Below are 19,253 nucleotides of genomic sequence, written 5' to 3'. Positions count from 1 at the left end.
TATACTTCCTCTGCTTGCCAAAGCACCACTTGGCATCCAATAGGTTTGCCTGGAGCTTTGGCCAATCGGGAAATGGGTATCACCGACCTGCCTCCTGATTGGCGGGGAGTCACTGTAGTGTGAAGATAGCGAAAATTAATTTGCTATGGTCACACAATTGGGTGGGATCATGGCGCACTCTCTGATCCGCCCAGAGTCTACCCTTTTATTAGAGCCTCTGGCTCTATTTACGTGCTTAAAAAAAACACACCCTCCCACCCCCGCCATAGGAATCCATGTGTCCAGCATCCTGAAAAGGGCCAGGTGCATGGATAGGGAGGAGGCGGCAGGGAAAGAGGGGGTGGTGCCTGTGCACCCTCACTGCACGGGCCGCCACTGGGTCTTACTCTTAGTTGGCAGATCTTCATACTCATTTTTGCTAAGAGATTCTAAAAATGTAGAAGCCAGAGGGTCAATGTAACAGCTAGACAAGGAAAAGTTTTCTCTAAAGGAGAAGTGTAGGAAATAAAAAAATAAAATAAACATACATACCGTATATACTCGAGGAAAAGCCGCCTCGAATAAAAGCTGAGGCACCTAATTTTACCACAAAAAACTGGGAAAACTTATTGACTCGAGTATAAGCCTAGGGTGGGAAATGCAGCAGCTACTGGTAAACAATGCTCATCTGCAGCCTCACTGTGCCCATTTGCTGCCTCACTGTGCCCATTTGTTGCCTCACTATGCCCATTTGCTGCCTCACTGTGCCCATCTGCAGCCTCACTGTGCCCATCTGTATCATCAGTGCCCATCTGCAGCCTCGTTGTGCCCATCTGCAGCCTCACTGTGCCCATTTGCAGCCTCACTGTGCCCATCTGCAGCCTCACTGTGCCCATCTGCAGCCTCACTGCGCCCATCTGCAGCCTCACTGTGCCCACATGTACCTTTGATTACAAACAGCGGGTGTCTCCCACTGTGCCATGCAACTGCAGTCTTAACTGTTTGGCGGCCGTCCACTGTAACAAAGCCCCACTTCCTCCTCATCCATGATAGATGGAACATTGATTCAGTTTCCCAGCATTGTATCGGTGTTCAGTGTTCCATCTATCACAGACGAGGAGGAGGCAGTGCTTTGTTACAGTGGACGGCAGTTAAGACTGCATGACACAGCGGGAGACCCTCACTCGAGTATAAGCCGAGGGGGGCTTTTTCAGCATAAAAAAAGTGCTGAAAAAGTCGGCTTATACACGAGTATATATACGGTACTCTGTCCCCTGTCAGCTTTAAGACCGAGAACTGAGCAATCAGATGACTGCTGATCGCTCAGTTCTTGGTCTTCACTTAGCAAATGGTGACTGTCAGTCCCTGCTCTCTGCTCCGCCCCTCCAGTGTTCACTGGAGCACTAGGCTATGTGTGTGTAGGTGTTGTGGGGGATGGCAGCACACTGGGGGGCTGAGCCAACTGCTGGTCAGGCATTTGGGTGGACTCCGACCTTAAAGTCAGGATCCTTCCTGAGCCTGGGTCTTGCTCTGTGACATCAGCTGCTGTTGGCTGAATCTGAGCAATAGGACTGCAGAAATAAGTGTACTCTTGTGACCCAGAAGAGGAGTATGGCCAAAAAAGCTTTGGCCATACTTCTCTTTTAAACCTGAAGATCCATACAAGGATCATAGCCCACCTGCTCAGTGCCTAATTTTTTCATCTAGGCATTATTGTGGTTTTACAACCCATCTCACTTTATTTTGTCAGTAATCTAGTGATCTTGGAACTCTTGCTTGTGCTGTAGGATGACCATTCCCAAATACACCCACTCAGGGCCAAATTTACTGTTAGACTAACTATGCTTACTAGGCTTAGACATAGAGATAACAGAAAGAAAGACATGGCTTTTTCCTGTACAGCAAGGGTATTGTTTCTGACCTGCAGCTGATGTGTACAGTCTCCTCTCCCCCTCCCCCCAAAAGCTAATGTGTACAGTCTCCAATTCCACCTCCTCCCATCCCCAACAGTATGGGGGGATTCTGATGGGGACACTGGGGACACTATTTCAAGAGGGGACTTTAATGTAATGGGGACTCTGATGGGGACCCTGAAGTATAGTAAAGTTGGACTCTAATGAGGAAACTAATGTAAACAGGAACTGGCATTGGGACATTTATGTAAGGGGGAACTCTGATGAGGACCCTGATGTAAGTAAGGGGTGACTCTGATTGGACTCTATTGTAAGAGGGGACACTGTTGGGGGACCATTATGAAAGCGGGTACTCTGATGGGGACCCTAATGCAAGGGAAAGGAACAGACTGAATTTATTTATGATTTGGCTGAATTTTATTTGGAATTTCATTGCTTTTGTTTTATTGAAGTTCTTTCTCTGTTCTGAATCGTATCATGGTGATTATTTTTTTTTTATTTCATTCATTTATTAAACTGATTTTTTTTAAGCTTGCAAGTTATTGACTACATATTTTTCCTCCACCATTAGTCATCTCATATTAGTTCATTTAGACATTATCATAATATAATTAACCAGGTTAGACCACAACAAGAAATTCTCTGGAATAAAGAGGAGACCCTAGCAGAGAGTTGTTGCTTTGAGCGCTAAAGGTTGTGTGCCTGCAGACAGCAGAGATGGAGATCTGACCCTGCACCCAGTCTAACTGCAGTCCACTACAGACAGAAAGTCTGTTATAAAGAAAACAAGTACCAGAAAAAATCTTACTAATGAGATTCAAACCTGCCTTGGAACTTTGAACTCAAAGCTTCCTGACAAAGCACGTTGAGGCAGGTACTTATGGCCATTACGTCACTTCCGGTGATGCAATATCCTGTCAGTGGAGCGCGCATCACTTCTGGTATCTTAGGCAATGGCAGCCACCTTTTTCTTGTTCTGAGCAGTGCTGAATACACTCAATGCAGGTGTATGGTATAATAACAAATGAGTGGCACTATATACATGGTGGTTTAAAATAAACGTGCCTGCTTGTGCAATGATGGTTTCTCTGTGACATTGTCTTTCCTAATACTGGAGCGCTTTATGACACAAGGCGGACACAGATTTGGAAACCTGGGGCCTCATGGTGGTGTTTTCCAGTGGGTCTGACCCAAAAAGCGCAACTTAACCTATCTATTTTCAGAGGGTCAAAACTGTTCGGTGGGTGTATATCTGAATGGGGGCACAATGGAGCATGTTGAGAGAGTGGAGCTTTTTATTTGCTTCTATCTTGGGATCACAGACACTTTTTGATGTATAGGTATTAACACACGGACACTTGTGGATATTTGGACTGTTTTTTTTATTGCATTATTTACTTAGCACTATTTGTATGCATATACTGTATGAGTAGTATTTTTTTGGAATATAGTGCGTTTGACACTCATATGACATCTGATATATTTACAGAAGCATGGTTTTCAGCTATGAAACATATTTATACTCTATATTAAGGACTCCCTTATAAGTCAGGGCCTAGGAGATATAGACTTTGCACCTTGAGCCAGGTTTCTGTACCTTGCATAATTGGTTTTGATAATATCTTGTTTGCAAACTGTGTTTTTAGTGCAATCGTTACTTGCATTTGTTTGCCATTGTTTGTAATATTGTCACTGTTATTTGCTCTGCTGAGCATGTTGCTCAATTAAACAGCCTTCCGTAGCCTTGTGTGTCAGAGGGTGTAGTACTACCTGCATTCCATATCTGCAGCCCACGGTGCACAATACCAATGAGCCCTGCGGGGTGTATTTTTTTTTTTTACTGCCTTGGCTCACAAGAAATAGATGATGCTGGGCATCAATTAACCTTTAATTGGCCGTGGAAGAGCTCAGTAAAGAGGACCAAAGGATGCAGCATGGAGAAGGTTAGTAGTGTATTTACAATATCTTTTAATGTTAAAGGCAAAATTATTTAGTAAATTGAAAAAAAAATTTACTTTAGGAAAGAGGTGGCTTCTAAACATGAAAGATTAGTGTGAGTCAGGTATCTTAATTTTATAAAATGAGCCAGCGTGGCCTTTTTTCTTAGCAACACAAGATAAGGATCAGTGATGTGCAGCAAGCCAAAAGAACCAATAAGAAATAATCTTTCAGTAAGCAACCCTTTAAAATATTATTTTTAACTGGCTGCTGCAGATCCCTGGCATACTGTACTTTGCACTGTTCCAAGCACAGATGTCAAGAAAAGAAAGATCAAAGCAGGACATGCTGTATTTTTTTTCTTTCCCAAACATCTGCCTTTTGTCTTCAGGCAGTGAAGACTGAAAATCCACTCTTTGAAGGAAATAAAAAATGACTCAGGATACTATGAATCAGGATACCTAAGATTAGGCTTGCCTCTGATTACGTGATTTGGGCCTTGTGCACACTGGATGTTAAAAACGTCGCTTTTAAGGGCATTTGGCTTTTTTTTTTTTTTCTGCCTCTAAGCGCCCCTCTATGTTAGCCTATATGTCCATGCACACATAGCCACTTACAAGCATTTAGAGGCAGGAAAAAAAATCCTTTGCGTGTTCACGGGAAGAGCATTTGGACAGAAAAACGCACGACACACCTAAAGGCATATTTATTCATTTCAATAACCAGAATAAACAAATATTCTAGCCAATTGAATGAATTAACACCAAAATGCTTGATGCGTCTAAACACGTCTAAACATGCCTACAGTGCTTTGAAAAAGTATTCATACCCCTTGCAACTTTCCACATTTTGTCATGTTACAGCCAGAAACGTAAATGTATTTTATTGGGATTTTATATGATAGACCAACACAAAGTGGCATACAATTGTTAAGTGTAAGGAAAATGATAAATGGTTTTCAAATTATTCTACAAGTAAATATCTGAAAAGTGTGGTGTGCATTTGTATTCAGCCCCACTGAGTGAATACTTTGTAGAACCTCCTTTCACTGCAATTACAGCTGCACAACTTTTTGGGTATGTCTCTACCAGCTTTGCACATCTAGAGAGTGACATTTTTGCCCATTCTTCTTTGCAAAAAAGCTCAAGATCTGTAATATTGGACGGAGAGCGTCTAAACAGCAATTTTCAAGTCTTGCCACAGATTCTCAATTGGATTTAGGTCTGGACTTTGACTGGGCCATTATAACACATGAATATGCTTTGATCTAAACCATTCCATTGTAACTGTGGCTGTATGTTTAGGGTTGTTGTCCTGCTGGAAGGTGAACCTCCGCCCCAGTCTCAGGTCTTTTGCAGACTCTAACAGGTTTTCTTCTAAGATTGCCCTGTATTTGGCTCCATCCATCTTCTCATCAACTCTGACCAGCTTCCGTGTTCCTGCTGAAGAAAAGCATCCCCACAACATGATGCTACCACTACCATGTTTCATAGTGGGGATGGTGTGTTCAATGTGATGTGCAGTGTTAGTTTTCCGTCACACATAGTGTTTTGCTTGTAGGCCAAACAGTTCAATTTTGGTCTTATCTGACCAGAGCACCTTCTTTCACATGTTTGCTGTGTCCCCCACATGGCTTCTTGCAAACTGCAAACAGGACTTCTTATGGCTTTCTTTCAACAATGGCTTTCTTATTGCCAATCTCCCATAAAGGCCAGATTTGTGGAGTGCATGACTAATAGTTGTCCTGTGGACAGATCCTCCCACCTGAGCTGTGGATCTCTGCAGCTCCGCCAGAGTTACCATGGTCCTCTTGGCTGCTTCTCTGATTAATGCTCTCCTTGCTCGGCCTGTCAGTTTAGGTCGACGGCCATGTCTTGGTAGGTTTGTAATTGTGCCATACTCTTTCCATTCTTGGTTGAAGAATAGAACAGTGCTCCTTGTGATGTCCAAAGCTTGGGATGTTTTTTTATAAACTAACCCTGCTTTAAACTTCTCCACAACTTTATCCCTGACCTGTCTGGTGTGTTCCTTGGCCTTCATGATGCAGTTTGTTCACTAAGGTTCTCCAACAAACCTCTTAGGGCTTTACAGAACAGCTGTATTTATACTGAGATTAAATTAGACACAGATGGACTCTATTTACTAATTAGTGGACTTATGAAGGCAATTGGTTCTACTAGATTTTAGTTAGAGGTATCAGAGTAAAGGGGGCTGAATACAAATGCACGCCACATATTTATTTGTAAAGAAATTTAAAAACCATTTATCATTTTCCTTCAACTTCACAATTATGTGCACTTTGTGTTGGTCTAGCAGATGAAATTCCAATAAAATACATTTATGTTTTTGGTTGTAACATGACAAAATGTAGAAAATGTCAAGGGGTATGAATAATTTTTCAAGGCATTGTAAATGTGTTTGTAAAATGCATCTTTAGGCGCATTTTTTACGCTGGAGGCAGGAAAGATGGGCAAATCCCCAGTGTACATGAGGCCTAAAAGTGTCATACTTTAGTATGGTGCCCCCTGCTTTTTGACTTTCAAATACTGCCCCCAACAAGAAAAATAAATAATATAAAAATTAAAAAATAAAGTTATAATTCAAATTGGAGAAAAAGTAAATGTACTTTTCATAAAAAGATGGTTTTGAACAAAGATCTAGTTTGATTAAGATAACTGGTTATTTGCAATGACCTGGTCAATATATGAACTGTTAAAATATATAATATAATCAGTAGGATAAGTACTGGATGTTGCAGTCCTTGTCACATATAATCCAGTAGTAGTCTCTAATGGGTTCTTTGAGTTTATTATCTTCATATTCTTGATAAACAACATTCACAGAGCTCAGTGAAAACTATAAATAAATACAGTAAAAACTTAAAAGCCAAACGATTAAGGATCCTGCACTGCGCCTACTGGGAGTCCTGGCGTAGGAGGAGCTCAGAGAATCCCAAAAGTCTCTCTACTTCGCCCTCTATTTTTTTATGCTAAAAAAAGCATTGTACTGGGTTGACCTAATTAACAAAACATTACCAATGTATAAATTAACTTACCTTGCTCGAGGATGCCCTAAAAAAATTGACAAATTATGGTTGGGTTGGATTAATGCTGTGTCAGGGGATCTAGAGATTTGCTTTACTGTCTTTACTGTCTTTGTCTTTGCTTTAGTGTCTTTACTTTCTAAAAGGGCTTTGATGTTGGAGAAAATTTTATAGAATAATCATCTTAATGTTTTAATGGGCTATGTGTATTTTCTGAGTCTCCCCTTTTTTCTTTTATGTGACCCCCCTTCTGTTAAATTTTGACACAGGGGATGTTACACATGAGAACGTTTATGTCACCAGTTGGTTAATGTTGGACCTTTTGTTTTGTTTAGTTAACACACACCCACATAGGTGAACTTTAGGTGAATGGGTGAACTTTTTGTTTGCATCATAAAGTTTAAATGTATGCTGTATTTGTGCCATGCACATTTGTCTAGCTGTGTGGTATATTGTTTTTTTTTATGTTTTACCTTACAAGCATTAATGAAATTATAAAAAAAAAAAAGGATCCTGCACCACGATCAAAACACAGTGGGTGTGCGATCTGCTCCGGGTGTCAATGTATTCCTAACAATATGCCTGCACTGGATCGCATGGTACCGCATGGTAAACCTCACCAGAAGATTAGGTAAAACTGGTGACATAGAGGATTTCATATCCAGGAAAGGAGATGACAACATTGTAATGACCATATTTCACCAAAACACAAAAGAAGAGAGCGCAAAGCCACCCTAGTGTAACTTGGCTTTAACCAGTTCCATACCGGGCCATAGTAATATGACGCCGGCAGGAACACTCTCTCCCTCTGGGTGGCCATCATATGACGGCCTCCGCTTCTCGCCGCTGCAGCGCGGCGATCGGGGATCAGGCGCGTCACTCGAGACACAGCCCCTCCCCGATCAGGGTAAAAAGCCAATGGAATTGACTCTTTACCACGTGACCGGCTGTGTCCAATCACAGCCGGTCACAAGTGTAAACATTCCAGGAGTAACAGCTGTTACCAGGTTCCCCTCCTCACACACCGATCCAGTAAGAGGAGGAGAAAGCAGAACAGTGAGTTAGTGTTACTTTGTATTACTACTGTGCCCAGATTGCCCCCCTTGAATAATGAGGACCTGTGATCATCCCATCTCAGTACGCAGCCCATCCCCGATCAGGGTAAAGAGCCAATGAAATTGGCTCTTACCACGTGACCGACTGTATCCAATCACAGCCGGTCACAAGTGTAAACATTCCAGGAGTAACGGCTGTTACTGGGTTCCCCTCTTCACACACTGATCCAGTGTGAGGAGGAGAAAGTGGAACAGGAGTTACATTGTTACTGCGTATTACTACTGTGCCCAGATTGCCCCCCTTGAATAAAGAGGACCTGTCATCACCCCATCAGGAGTACCTGTCACCCCATCAGGAGTACCTGTCACCCCATCAGGAGTACCTGTCACCCCATCAAAGTACCTGTCACCCCATCAAAGTACCTGTCACCCCATCAAAGTACCTGTCCTCCCGTCAGAGTACCTGTCACCTTGTCAGAGTACCTGTCACCCAGTCTAAGTACCTGTCATCTCATCTGAGTACCTGTCATCCCATCTGACTACCTTTCCCGTGAGCCCAGCAGTTCCTGCCGTGCAGCCAATTTCTACCTGACGTGCAGCCCATTAGTCCCTGTCATTCAGCCCATCAGTGTCACCTATCATACAGCCACCATGTCCAGAAAAGTATACACTCCAGAAAAGGCATACCAATCACTAAGCCTGACCAATGAGAGCAGCGGGGAGCTCTCACCGCCCCATTACAGTTCTGATTCCAGTTCCGATTCTGGTTCGCAATACGAGCCCCCCGAAGGCAGTACATCCGAATCAGAGGAGGAAGTAGTTCTTCTTAAAAGAAGACGGTCTGAACACCAGGCAGCTACCAGCAGCCCAGACACACCAATGGCCAATCAGGAAATGCCAGAGGTGCTAGACCCCAAGAGGAGAGGCCCAGTACAAGCGCTGCTAGACCCCAGGAGGAGAAGCCCAGTACAAGCGCTGCTAGACCCCATGAGGAGAGGCCCAGTACAAGCGCTGCTAGACCTCAGGAGGAAAGGCCCAGTACAAGCACTGGAATTTAACTCCAAAGAAGTAGGGCCCAAACCCATCTTCCGGATGCCAAACGCATTGTGGCTGCCTTCTAGTACAGGTCAGCCACAATCCTCCCTTTCACAGCACAGCCAGGTGTGCAGACCAACACCGAAGGTTTCTCTAAAATTGATTTTTTCAATTTATTTTTCCCTGATGAGTTACTTCAAAGCATCGTGGACCAAACAAATCTTTTTGCCCATCAGTACATAGAAAACAACCCCAACTCATACTACGCCTGTCCTTTTGAATGGAGACTCCTAACAGTGGAGGAGCTTAGATTGTTTTTAGGCCTTACGCTCGACATGGGGCTTACAAAAAAAACGAACTGCATGCATGTTGGTCTACCAACCCCATCCACCACATGCCAATTTTTTCAGCTGTGATGTCCAGGTCCCACTATGACATGATCATTCGGTTCCTGTATTTCAGTGATAACTCACAGTGCCCCCCCCAAATCATCCAGACTTTAATAAATTGTATAAAATTCACCCCCTAATTGATTTTTTTAATAAGAGGTTTGCCAAACTTTACATCCCTGACCAGAACAACTCTGTGGACGAATCCCTGGTCCATTTCACAGGCTAGCTGGGAATCAAGCAATATATCCCCAGTAAGAGGGCGAGGTACCGACTGAAGCTCAACAAACTCTGTGAAAGCTCCTCCGGATATGTGAATGCCTTTTGGATGTACGAAGGCAAAGACTCCTATTTCCAGCCCCCCCGTGTCCAACGTACATGAGAATAAGCGGGAAAATTGTCTGGGAGTTGGCATTCCCACTCCTCCAAAAGGGGTATCACATTCACATGGACAATTACTATACCAGCTTGCCCCTTTTTCGCCACCTATACCTGAAGAAAACGTTGGCCTGCAGTATAGCAAGAAAAAGCAGGAAAGGCTTCCCATAGCGTCTAGTCACCACAAGGCTACAAAGGGGGGAATTGGCAAGCCTGAGTAACAAGGAAGTGTTGACCATGAAGTGGAGGGATAGGAAAGATATTTACATCATGTCCACCATCCACGATGACACCTCAGTTGAACTTCTCAGAAGACGCGGTCCCGTTCAAAAGCCTTGCTGTATCCACGGATAAAATAAGTTAATTGGGGGGGGGCGTGGATTTAAATGATCAAATGCTGCAGCACTATCTTTCAACACGAAAGTCCCTTTTCTGGTACAAAAAAGTTGCTGCCCCGATCTATCAGAAAGGATCCCCCACCAGAAAGCATTCTCTGATTGTGTCAGCAGACTGCATGAGCGCCATTTTCCTGACAATATTCCATCATCAGCAACCGGATGAAGATGGCAAAAAAAAATGTCTGGTTTGAAGAAGCACTGAGGTCAGTGTGAAACGCACGCATCACCTCCTGGGTTTGAACACTCTGTCTTTGTTGGCTGTTTATTGCTATTTTTTGGAATAAAATCGTTGGAACGTTCCTGTGGTGTGCAGCCGCACTTTTCTTCCTATTGATCATCGGTGGTGGGCCGTGGCTTGCACCCAGCGCATTCAGACAGTAGTGACTGCTAGCCTGGAGCAGCGTCTTCCTTGTTTGAATGAAAAGACTGCATGAGCACCATTTTCCTGACAATATTCCACCATCAGCAACCGGAAGAAGATGCCCAAAAAAATTTCGAGTGTGCAGCAAAAGAGGAGACACCAGTTGTCCCCAATGTCCCTCCCAAACTGGCTTATGCATCGAAGAATGCTTCAGGTGCTATCACACTCTCGTAAACTATTAGCCCAAATTTCTAATAGACTGCTATTTCCCCGTTTTCAATTTCTGTGCTAATTATTTCCCTGGTGCCTCAACCAACCAACCTGGTGCCTCAACTCAACTAACCCTGGCCTGTTTGTCGACTATGCCTCTGTCTGCATTGTTTATCTGCCATGTTTCTGCCTTTTATATGAACTGACCTTGGACTATTGACTATGCCTCTGCCTGCTGTCTATTTCTGCCTTTTACCTGCACTGACCTCTGCCTGTTGACCATGTATTTGCCTGCCCCTTGGACTGATCTTTCACCCTGCTACACAGAGGTCTCACATATGTGAGGGGCTCCAGAATAGTGTTCTGAGCTGAGAAAAACAGTTTTTGTTTTTTTCTTTGTTCTGTAATTCCCAGAACAGGGTCTGGTTGTCTGGAGGCTTCAAAGCGATTTGGGTGGGAGAAGCCTCTAACCTTGTCCCCATTCTTTCCTGACCTAGGCCATAAACTTGATGGTCCTTCCTGCTGCAATTTGGCTGTGCTGACAGTAACTCTGCCTGCACTGACCCAGGACTTTTCATGGACCATGTGCCTGTCGCCTGGACCAATACTTTGGCTGCACTGACCATATCTCTGCCTGCTGCCTGTACTATGGACAGTATTCCTGCCTGATGCATGGACGATCCTTTCGCTGCTGCTGACCACATCCCTGCCTGCTACCTGGACTGATGCTCTCCTCTGTGGACCACTGCACTACTAAAACCGCAGGAAATCTTTTGTTTATTCTTTGCTCAGAAGAATGTATTTTGGTTTGTATATGGTATGTACAGTACTAGGGATGAGCCGAACACCCCCCCGGTTCGGTTTGCACCAGAACCTGCGAATGGACCTAAAATTGGCACGAACTTTAGAACCCCATTAAAGTCTATGGGCCTTAAACGTTCAAAATCAAAAGTGCTAATTTTAAAGGCTAATTTGCATGGTATTGTCCTAAAAAGGGTTTGGGGACCCGGGTCCTGCCCCAGGGGACATGTATTAATGCAAAAATTTTTTTTAAAACAAACGTTTTTTCAGGAGCAGTGATTTTAATGATGCTTAAAGTGAAAAAAAAAAAGTGAAATATTCCTTTAAATATCGTACCTGGGGGGTGTCTATAGTATGCCTGTAAAGTGGTGCGTGTTTCCCGTGCTTAGAACAGTCCCTGCACAAAATGACATTTGTAAAGGAATTAAAGTAATTTAAAACTGCTTGCGGCTTTAATGTAATGTCAGGACCCAGCAATATGGATGAAAATCAGTGAGACAAACGGCATGGGTACCCCTCCCAGTCCATTATCAGGCCCTTTGGGTCTTTTATGAATATTAAGGGGAACCACGCACCCTAATTAAAAAAAGGAAAGGCGTGGGGCCCCCAGGCCCTATATACTCTGAACAGCAGTATACAGGTGGTGCAAACAAGACAGGGACTGTAGGTTTGTTAAGTAGAATCTGTTTGTAATTTTGAACTGGTACATTTTAAAAGTGTAGCTCCAGCCAAAAAATCTATTTTTAAGCTTTTTGGAAAACATAGGGAAGGGTTATCACCCCTGTAACATTTGTTTTGCTATCTGTGCACCTCTTCAGAAGATTTAACCTCACTTTCTGTCCCAATGACAAATGTTTTTTGAAAATTTGGGGTTTTTAGTGAAACAAGGATTGGTGATAAAGCATCAGTGGAGAGGGGACATGTTTTTGCCATATTAACTCTTACAGGAGAGAATTTCCCTTCCTAGGGGTAGATTTCATCTCACTTCCTGTTGTCCCATTCCGTTTGCAAGTAGGAGTCGTTTGTAACTTGGTTGTTTGAAAGTAGGGGCCTGCCCTATATACTCTGCAGAAATTGGGTCCTTAGGTGTTGGTGTTGCCACAACACTGTAAGCCCTCACAGTTACTCTTGGTGGGCACAGGAACAGGCCCTGCTGGTAAATATTAGATCAAGAATTGTAATTACATGCCATTGTTGAACAGTGGTAGAAAAATTGGGCCTTTGGTGGTGGTGGTGGTGGTGCTGGTGTCACAACAATGTAAGTCCTCACAGTTACTCTTGGTGGGCGCTGGAATGGGCCTTGCTGTGAAATATTAGATCAAGAATTGTAATTACATGTCCCTGTTGAAAAGGGGCAGACAAATTGGGCCTTAGGCACTGGTGCCACAACACTGCAACCCCTCACAGATGCTATAGTTGGAGTGCAGGAATGAGCCCTGCTGCAAAGTATTGCATCAAAAATTGTAATTGTATGCCCCTGTTAAACAGGGGCTGAAAAATTGGGCCTTGGTCACTGGTGCTGGTGCTACAACACTGCAACCCCTCACAGATACTCTAGTTGGAGCGCAGGAATGAGCCCTGCTGCAAAGTATTGCATCAAAAATTGTAATTACACGCCCCTGTTAAACAGGGGCAGAAAAATTGGGCCTTAGCCACTGGTGGCGGTGCCCAGAATAAAAAATGTTCTTACAAGCAATCAGCATGAAAATTGAGGAGGAAGAGGATTGTTACTCATCATAACAGGATAGCCAGTCAGCATCAGCATAGGCAGTCTTGAAGGGATCTGACATTAAAAAAAAATATATATATTCGGTTACATCAGCATCAGGTGCTTGGTAGCTGGTGATCCAAGACTGATTCATTTTTATGAAGGTCAGCCGATCGACAGATTCGGTGGACAGGCGCACCCTGTGATTGTAAACAAAAGAAAAGAAAGTAAAACCAGGTCCTACTGTATACATAGCCCGGTGATAGGGAAAAGAAGATAATGAACCCTTTATGAACGTACCGGAATCTGGTAATGTTGCTATAGCCAAAAGAACCAATGCACACAAAAGAAGGATGGACCCCTGTATCGCTACTGGGATCCAAAAAAGTGGCTACTTCGGGCAACAATAAGTCAACACCAGGGTATGTATATTAAAAAAGTATAATGTATTTATTGTTTTGATTAAAACACTGCTTCAACACGCTTAAAAAGCATCAATGTGCACCACCGGGTGCTACAATAGAGCACTATCTTAGTGGGCACTTTGGTTAGTGAATACACATCAAACAACAGGAAAATTCACAAAAACCTGAACAAACAAAAAGACAGACAACACACAAGGGACACATACATAACATAACCACAACACAGACAGTCCGGACACCGGCTAAACCACTCACAGTGAGGATGGGTACAATAACCACATGTGAACTCCGTAACTACCCAATGAATGGGCAGGAGATATGGGGATCAAGTCCCATGTGTATTTTCATGCAGAGATGTACCCAGTATCACTGTGAGGGCTCCCCATGGGATGACCTATGGTTATAAATTGCAATGCTGGGCTAAGGCTAAATAAACATGTGTTTATTTGGTAAATGGTGCTGTCGTCCAGGTATGGCTGGATTCAATGAGTTATTCCCAACCGGGAAAATCAAACGCTCTCACCAAAGTCCCTCATAGAGTATAGTATATAGCAATTAATGGCTGTTATAGCCTCTTGATCCGCCAGATCATCTGTTTGGTCACATAAGGCAGTCCAATCCCATAGCAAGGACTTCAGTTCATCAAGTATGTAATACAATATAGTAAACGTGTTCACAGGGCACGTAAAGCCCTAAATGCTGACATAGATTGTGGCAGCAGGTATGAGTGGACAGGTATCTGCAGATAGACTGACAGGTGAAAGGTGAAGAGGATGTATAGAGGCAAGATGTACATTACTGCCTGGCCGGTCAGCATGCCTGGATCGCCATCTTCGTTTCGCCGCACATTAATGTTATCCTATGTGCTAGCATGTAATAATGCTGTCTTTGATCTTTGCCTTATGGTCATTGAAGGCATGGGACTAGTGAGGTTACTCCGCCGTGGCTTCAATATTTCAATGCAGCAATAGGGCCGGTAGGGGTGAGCTTCGTGTTCGAGTCGAACCCATGTTCGACTCGAACATCGTCTGTTCGCCCGTTCGCCGAATTGCGAACGATATGGGCCGTTCATGCCAAATTCGTGTGGCGCGTCAGGGCCCATAATTCACTGCGGCATCGCAGTGCATTGCTGGCTGATGATTGGCCAAGCATGCACTATGACCCGCATGCTTGGCCAATCACAGCGCCGTTTGAACAGAGAGCCGTAATTGGCCAAAGCCAAGGAGGCTTTGGCCAATTATGGCTCAGGGGATTTAGCACACGCCCCACACTATATAAGGCCGCCTGCACAGCGGCCCTGTGTAGTGTGTGTTCCGGCGTTCATAGATAGAGAGAGAGAGACAGACAGTGTCATTTGATTTGAGTTAGATAGATTAGGCAGAACAGTCAGTCAGTTAGCTGCACTTACAGTGTATTGTGTATATATATATGCATCCCAGGTGTTGCATATATATATATATATATATATATATATATATATATATATATATACACTGTATTCAGTTTAGCTAGATCCGTTCCTGTTATCTTCTTACTGACAGGCAGGCTTGTCTTGTTACAGTATTTACAGCTACCTGAAGAAAATTGCTGGTGTTCTTTTGATCCTATTAGTACCACAGTCAGGCAGCTAGACTATTTACAGTTAGTGCAGTGCGTCCTGCTCACAGTGTTCAGCTAAAACTACAAGTTAGTGTTGTGTGTCCACATCACAGTGTTCAGCTAAACCTACAAGTTAGTGCGGTGCGTCCTGCTCACAGTGTTCAGCTAGATCCGTTCCTGTTATCTTCTTACTGACAGGCAGGCTTGTCTTGTTACAGTATTTACAGCTACCTGAAGAAAATTGCTGGTGTTCTTTTGATCCTATTAGTACCACAGTCAGCCAACTAGACTATTTACAGTTAGTGCTGTGCGTCCTGCTCACAGTGTTCAGCTAAAACTACAAGTTAGTGTGGTGTGTCCACCTCACAGTGTTCCGCTAAACCTACAAGTTAGTGCAGTGCATCCTGCTCACAGTGTTCAGCTAGATCCGTTCCTGTTATCTTCTTACTGACAGGCAGGCTTGTCTTGTTACAGTATTTACAGCTACCTGAAGAAAATTGCTGGTGTTCTTTTGATCCTATTAGTACCACAGTCAGGCAGCTAGACTATTTACAGTTAGTGCAGTGCGTCCTGCTCACAGTGTTCAGCTAAAACTACAAGTTAGTGTGGTGTGTCCACCTCACAGTGTTCAGCTAAACCTACAAGTTAGTGCGGTGCGTCCTGCTCACAGTGTTCAGCTAGATCCGTTCCTGTTATCTTCTTACTGACAGGCAGGCTTGTCTTGTTACAGTATTTACAGCTACCTGAAGAAAATTGCTGGTGTTCTTTTGATCCTATTAGTACCACAGTCAGGCAACTAGACTATTTACAGTTAGTGCAGTGCGTCCTGCTCACAGTGTTCAGCTAGATCCGTTCCTGTTATCTTCTTACTGACAGGCAGGCTTGTCTTGTTACAGTATTTACAGCTACCTGAAGAAAATTGCTGGTGTTCTTTTGATCCTATTAGTACCACAGTCAGGCAGCTAGACTATTTACAGTTAGTGCCGTGCGTCCTGCTCACAGTGTTCAGCTAAAACTACAAGTTAGTGGGGTACGTGCACTTCACAGTGTTCAGCTAAACCTAGAAGTTAGTGGGGTACGTGCACCTCACAGTGTTCAGCTAAACCTAGAAGTTAGTGCGGTGCGTCCTGCTCACAGTGTTCAGCTAAAACTACAAGTTAGTGCTGTGCGTCCTGCTCACAGTGTTCAGCTAAACTTACAAGTTAGTGTAGTGAGACCTCTGCACAGTGTTCATCTAAAGCTACAAGTTAGTGCAGTGCGTCCTGCTCACAGTGTTCAGCTAGATCCGTTCCTGTTATCTTCTTACTGACAGGCAGGCTTGTCTTGTTACAGTATTTATAGCTACCTGAAGAAAATTGCTGGTGTTCTTTTGATCCTATTACTACCACAGTCAGGCAGCTAGACTATTTACAGTTAGTGCAGTGCGTCCTGCTCACAGTGTACAGCTAAACCTACAAGTTAGTGCTGTGCGTCCTGCTCACAGTGTTCAGCTAAAACTACAAGTTAGTGTGGTGCGTCCACCTCACAGTGTTCAGCTAAAACTACAAGTTAGTGCAGTGCGTCCACCTCACAGTGTTCAGCTAAACCTACAAGTTAGTGCTGTGCGTCCTGCTCACAGTGTTCAGCTAAAACTACAAGTTAGTGTGGTGCGTCCTCCTCACAGTGTCCAGCTAAACCTACAAGTTATTTTTTGCGAGCTCTGCACAGTGTTCAGCTAAAGCTACCTGTAGAAGGTTGGTGGTGTTTTCCTGATCCTATCACTACCGCAGGCAGCTAAAAAAGCTACAAGTTAGTTTTTTGCGAGCTCTGCACAGTGTTCAGCTAAAGCTACCTGTAGAAGGTTGGTGGTGTTCTCATACTACAGGCAGGCAGTTGATTTTGCTAGCTGTGGTATCCAGCTTAGTGCAGCTACAGGCCATTAGTATGTCTGGAAGGCCAAGAAGGAGAGGCAGACAGTCACAAGCCAATAAGAGAGGGCAAGCAGGCTCTGTGTCTAGTGCTGGTCATGGAGACGGTGCATCCTCATCAGCACGTGGCCATGGGACACGCTTGGCCTTTTTTTTGGCAGCTGGCCGTGTTGACCTGCAACATGCAGAAGACTTGGTCAAGTGGATGACCAAGCCGTCCTCATCCTCCTCATCCATGCCCAGGGTACTTTGTCTGGCAAAGCAGCGGCCTCTTCCCTTGGCTCAATGTCATCAGTGACTCCTTCCCTAGCCCCACTATGTCCTCCTGAGGAGTCCCACGAACTGTTTGACCACAGTGTTGGGTACATGCTCCAGGAGGATGCCCAGCGTATGGAAGGCTCTGATGATGATACTGAGCTCGATGAAGGCAGTAACGTGAGCATGGACAGAGGGGGTGCCCAAGAAGGACAGCAATCTGGCAGTCATGCTCCCCCTGCTGCAGCATACTGCCAGGTTTGCTCCAGTGATGAGGAGGGAGGGGATGATGAGGTCACTGACTCAACGTGGGTGCCTGATAGGAGAGAGGAGGAGGCCGCACATCACCAACGAGGCAGCATGCCCTCCAGGGGCCAGCCTAAGGGCAGCACCTTGACTGCATCACACCCCAAAGCTCCACATGTGCAGGGCACTGCAGTCTCTGCGCATTATTCAAAAAGTTCTTTGGTGTGGGCCTTTTTTGAGACGAGTGCATCAGATCGCACCGCTGCTATTTGCAACATATGTCTCAAGCATATCTCGCGTGGCCAAAACATCTCCCGCTTGGGTACCACATGCTTGACCAGACATATGTTGACCTGCCATGCAGTTCGTTGGCAAGTGTATCTAAAAGATCCACACCAAAGAACAAAGAGGACCTCTCCTTGCTCCTCATCAGCTGAGATCTCCAACCCCACTATACCTTCAGTCCTCTCTGAGACCTGCACTGAGAGGAATGAAGGTGTAGAATTAGGTGTGTCACAGCCAAGTACTTGTGGGCAATCTGCTTTTGGTACACCAACGTCAGATTGTACCAGGCAAATTTCCCTGCCCCAGCTGCTGCACCGCCGAAAGTAGTTTGCTCCCAGCCATCCACATGCCCAGCGGTTGAATGCTAGCTTGGCAAAATTGCTAGCACTTCAACTGCTGCCTTTTCAGTTGGTAGACTCTGCCCCCTTCCGTGAGTTTGTGGAATGTGCGGTTCCTCAGTGGCAGGTACCCAAACGCCACTTTTTCTCACGGAAGGCGATTCCCGCTCTCTACCGGCATGTGGAAGGCAATGTCTATGCCTCGCTGGACAGGGCGGTCAGCGGTAAGGTGCATATTACCGCTGACTCATGGTCCAGCAGGCATGGACAGGGACGTTACCTAAGTTTCACGGCGCATTGGGTGACTCTGCTGGCAGCTGGGAAGGATGCAGGACAAGGTGCAGTAGTGTTGGAGGTTGTTCCTCCACCACGCCTCCAAAATGCTAATGATTGTGACACACCTCTCTCCTCCACCCCCTCCTCTTCTTCTTCCTCCATGGCCTCTTCCTGTGCTTTGTCCTCGGAACCAGCGGTGCTCCGTAGCCGTTCAAGGGGCTACGCAAGTACGCAGGCCAAAAGATGCCATGCGGTGCTTGAGCTGGTGTGCTTGGGGGACAGGAGCCACACTGGGGCAGAGGTTCTGTCAGCTCTGCAGGGGCAGGTTCAGAGATGGTTAATGCCATGCCAACTTAAGGCAGGAATGGTGGTTTGTGACAATGGCACCAACCTCCTCTCTGCCCTCCGACAGGGACAAAAGACCAATGTGCCCTGTTTGGCTCACGTCCTTAACTTGGTGGTGCAGCGGTTCTTGGGCAGGTACCCGGACTTACAGGATGTCCTGAGGCAGGCCAGGAAAGTCTGTGTGCATTTCCGCCGGTCATATAATGCCAGTGCTCGGCTGACGGACCTCCAAAAGGAGTTTAACCTGCCCAAGAACCGCCTAATCTGTGACATGCCCACCAGGTGGAACTCAACGTTGGCCATGCTGCAGCGGCTGCACACGCAGCAGAGGGCCATCAATGAGTACCTGTGCGACTATGGCACCAGGAC

The 19,253-nt window shown here is 45.0% G+C and overlaps 1 protein-coding gene across 4 annotated transcripts in view; it reads left to right on the top strand.

Moving 5' to 3' along the window:
* The first annotated feature begins 3,603 nt into the window (after nt 1–3,603).
* Nucleotides 3,604–19,253, top strand: part of PRKCG (protein kinase C gamma) — an 805,390-nt gene continuing 789,740 nt past the window's right edge. For 3 of the 4 annotated variants that reach the window (XM_073602743.1, XM_073602742.1, XM_073602744.1), the window contains exon 1: nt 3,604–3,835. The gene's annotated coding sequence lies outside the window, so the exon portion shown is untranslated. The remainder of the gene's footprint in view (nt 3,836–19,253) is intronic. The other variant, XM_073602741.1, reaches the window with a different exon arrangement.

Source organism: Aquarana catesbeiana, linkage group LG10 (assembly GCF_042186555.1).
Source record: "Aquarana catesbeiana isolate 2022-GZ linkage group LG10, ASM4218655v1, whole genome shotgun sequence".
NCBI lineage: Eukaryota > Metazoa > Chordata > Amphibia > Anura > Ranidae > Aquarana > Aquarana catesbeiana.
Note: the sequence above shows the minus strand (reverse complement) of the source record. Positions and strands in the feature narration are given on the sequence as shown.